Source organism: Olea europaea, unplaced genomic scaffold, assembly GCF_002742605.1.
Source record: "Olea europaea var. sylvestris unplaced genomic scaffold, O_europaea_v1 scaffold524, whole genome shotgun sequence".
NCBI lineage: Eukaryota > Viridiplantae > Streptophyta > Magnoliopsida > Lamiales > Oleaceae > Olea > Olea europaea.
In genome coordinates, this window is record NW_019263560.1 from 333812 (window position 1) to 337891 (window position 4080).

At 41.7% G+C, this 4080-nt stretch overlaps 1 pseudogene; it reads right to left on the reverse strand.

Annotated features, from left to right (window-relative positions):
- Positions 1-534: 534 nt before the first annotated feature.
- Positions 535-4080, reverse strand: part of LOC111388710 — a 4998-nt pseudogene continuing 1452 nt past the window's right edge.

Consider the following 4080-nt stretch of genomic DNA (forward strand, 5'->3'; position numbering starts at 1 on the left):
TTAAGGTTTATGCGACCGCATAGACCAAACCGGGTTTCAAATTTTTAATTTTTTTTAGAAATAAAATAAAATAAAAAAATAAAAAGAGTGCCATTTTTGTCCAAATTTTTTTTTTTTAAAAAAAAACATAACTTAGAATTTAAATTCCCCCAAAATCAATTTTTCACTTAAAAATTTGGACTTACTCCGCTATATTCCGAAAAAAAAAAAATTGAAAATTTTGACTTGAAAAAGGAATATACTTATCGAAAACTTGGCACCAAAATCGATTTTTCAAAAATATTTACCCGCATTCTGAAATCTTAACCAAAACGAACATCTTCGCACATCGGAATGCGCGACATACACTCGAACACCCAACACACTTCCTAACGCTCGATTCATGCAACATTAAACGTGAAATGCCTAGGCTATCATGCAAAATATGATCGATGACCTACGAAACAAACTAAAATCAAACAAATTCCTAAACTAATGCAATGCAATAAAATAAATTAAAGGATACAGTGGGTTGCCTCCCACTCAGTGCTATGTTATAGTCGATAGCTCGACTTTACCGTAATGCGTCATTCTGGTGATCCAAGTTGGACGGTAGACTTGTCCTTTGAGAAATCACCGCCCCAATAGTGCTTCAACCGCTGTCCATTGACTTTGAATGTCTCCTTGCTGTCGTGAGTGATCTCAATTGCCCCATGTGGAAATACTTGTGTAATGGTATATGGACCAGACCATCTCGATCTCAATTTTCCTGGAAACAGCTTAAGCCTGGAGTTATACAGTAACACTTTCTCCCCCACCTTAAAGTCACGCCTCTGGATATGCATGTCGTGCCATTTCTTGGTGCGCTCTTTGTAGATCTTTGAGTTCTCATAGGCTTCTATTCTGAGTTCATCAAGTTCATTCAGTTGTAACAGCCGTTTTTCACCTGCAGCCTTCAAATCCAAGTTCAACTTCTTCATTGCCCAGTAAGCATGATGTTCGATCTCGAGAGGTAGATGGCATGCTTTCCCAAAAACCAGTCGATATGGAGACATTCCTATAGGAGTCTTGAATGCCGTCCTGTAGGCCCACAAGGCATCATCCAGTTTCTTTGACCAATCCTTTCGTGATGAGTTAACTGTGACTTCCAGAATACGCTTCAATTGCCTATTGGATACTTCGACCTGTCCGCTGGTTTGGGGATGATATGCGGTGGCTATGCGGTGCTTGATGCCATATTTTGATAACAACTGCTCGAACTGACGATTGCAGAAATGTGTGCCCCCGTCACTGATTATGGCTCTCGGTGTCCCAAATCGGGTGAAAATATTCTTCACAAACTCAATCACCACTTTTCCATCATTTGTAGGCAATGCAATCGCTTCAACCCACTTCGAAACATAGTCCACCGCCACTAAAATGTATTGATTTGAAAAAGATGGTGAGAATGGCCCCATGAAATCGATCCCCCATACATCAAATAATTCCACCTCCAAGATACCACTCAAAGGCATCTCATTTCTTCTAGAGATGTTACCCGTGCGCTGACATCGGTCACACCTCTTTACAAATTCAAACGCGTCCTTAAAGAGTGTGGGCCAGTAAAAATCTGATTGGAGAATTTTCGCCACTGTCTTAGAAGCACCTAAATGCCCTGCATATATTGATGAGTAACAGTTCTCTAATATCAAAGGCACCTCTTCCTCTGGTACACAATGTCGAACGATTTGATCAGCCCCCCGCCTGTAGAGAATGGGGTCTTCCCAAAAGTAGTACTTCAATTTCGCGAAGAATTTCTTCTTCTGGTGACTTGAGTAATCTGGCGGTATGATAGACCTGGCTAAATAGTTAACTATATCTACATACCAGGGTGTTTCCATCACACCAAAGATCTGCTCATCTGGGAAGATCTCGTTTATTTCCACTGTCTCTTCCTGTTCTGTGTCCTCAAGTCGAGATAGGTGGTCCGCTACCACGTTTTCACTGCCTTTCTTATCCTTGATTTCCAGGTCAAACTCTTAAAGTAGTAATATCCAACGGATGAGGCGTGGCTTAGCATCCTTCTTCTCCATCAAGTATCTGATGGCGGCATGATCTGTGTAGACTATGACCTTCGACCCCACAAGGTATGATCGAAATTTGTCAAACGCATAGACTATAGGAAGAAGCTCTTTCTCCGTAGTGGCATAATTTAACTGAGCATCGTTCAAAGTCTTACTTGCATAGTAGATCACGTGAAATACCTTATTCCTTCGTTGACCCAACATGGCTCCCACAGCATAATCACTGGCGTCACACATTAATTCAAATGGCAGATTCCAATCCGATGTGATAATTACAGGTGTTGAAGTCAACTTCTCTTTCAAAGCGTTAAAGGCCTGCAGACACTCATCATTAAACTCAAATGTGGACTCCTTCATCAGTAAACAACACAGAGGTTTGGTAATTTTTGAAAAATCCTTGATAAACGTTCTGTAGAATCCAGCGTGCCCAAGAAAACTGCGAACACCCTTCACTGAGGTAGGTGGTGGTAGATTCTCGATCACCTGAATCTTTGCCCTGTCTACTTCAATACCCTTTGCTGAAATTTTGTGCCCTAGTACGATGCCTTCTTGCACCATAAAGTGACATTTCTTCCAATTCAACACCAAGTTGGTCTCTGTACACCGTTGTAGCACAAGACTTAGATGCTCCAGGCACTCATCAAATGAAGATCCAAACACAGAGAAGTCATCCATGAATACCTCGATGAATTTCTCAATCATGTCTGAGAAAATAGCCATCATGCAGCGCTGAAAGGTAGCGGGAGCGTTGCATAATCCAAATGGCATCCTTCTGTATGCAAAGGTGCCGTAGGGGCATGTGAAAGTGGTCTTCTCCTGATCGTCTGGTGCCACTGGAATCTGATTATACCCGGAGTACCCATCTAGGAAACAGTAGTACGAATGCCCTGCTAATCTCTCCAACATCTGATCAATGAACGGTAATGAAAAGTGATCCTTTCGAGTAGCTGAGTTAATGCACACTCTCCATCCAGTCACTGTCCGTGTAGGAATCAACTCATTTCTTTCATTTTCTATCACTGTGATTCCTCCTTTCTTGGGAACAACTTGCACTGCACTGATCCATGCACTATCTGATATTGGATAAATAATGCCTGCATCGAGCAACTTCAATACCTCAGCTCTAACCACTTCCTTCGTGTGTGGGCTCAATCTCCGCTGCCCATCAATGCTTGGTTTAAATTTTTCCTCCATGAGTATCTTATGCATGCATATAGATGGACTGATCCCCTTTATATCTGCAATCGACCATCCAATAGCTGTTTTATTCTCCCTTAACACCCGAAATAGTTTCTCTTCCTCTACCTCACTGACAGTGTTTGAAATAATAACTAGTGTAGAAGATTCCCCCAAGTACGCATATCGAAGATGTGGTGGCAGTTGTTTGAGTTCCAATTTGGGCGATTTCACAATAGATGGCACTGATTTTGCAGTTCTAGTTCCCAGCTCTTCATAGTAGCGTCTGCGCATATATGGCTGGTTACTCTCCAAAAACCGAGCACATGTCTCAATCTCACTTGATTCAGAATGGGTGGATTGTGAATGTGCAATGCATGCCTCATATGCATCGGAAGGATGATGTAGCCGAAATGTGTCTTGAACTATTCGGTCGACTACATCAATCTGGAAACAACTGTCTGCCTCAGTAGGGAATTTCATTGCCTTGAACACGTTAAATGAGATTTGCTCGTCACCAAGCCTTAATATCAGCTGCCCCTTCTGAACATCTACAATTGCTCTCCCAGTGGCTAAGAAAGGTCACCCCAAAATGAGTGGAACATCTTTATCTTCTTCCATGTCCAAGATAAGAAAATCAGCTGGAAATATGAACTTCTCCACTTTTACCAGCACGTCTTCAATGATTCCTCTTGGATGTGTAAGGGATCTATCTGCTAACTGCAATGTCACTGTTGTGGCTTTTGCTTCTCCCAGGCCGAGTTTCCTAAAATAGAAAGAGGCATTAGATTAATACTTACACCCAAATCACACAAAGCTTTATCAAAATAACAGTCTCCAATAGTGCAGGGTACAGTAAAAC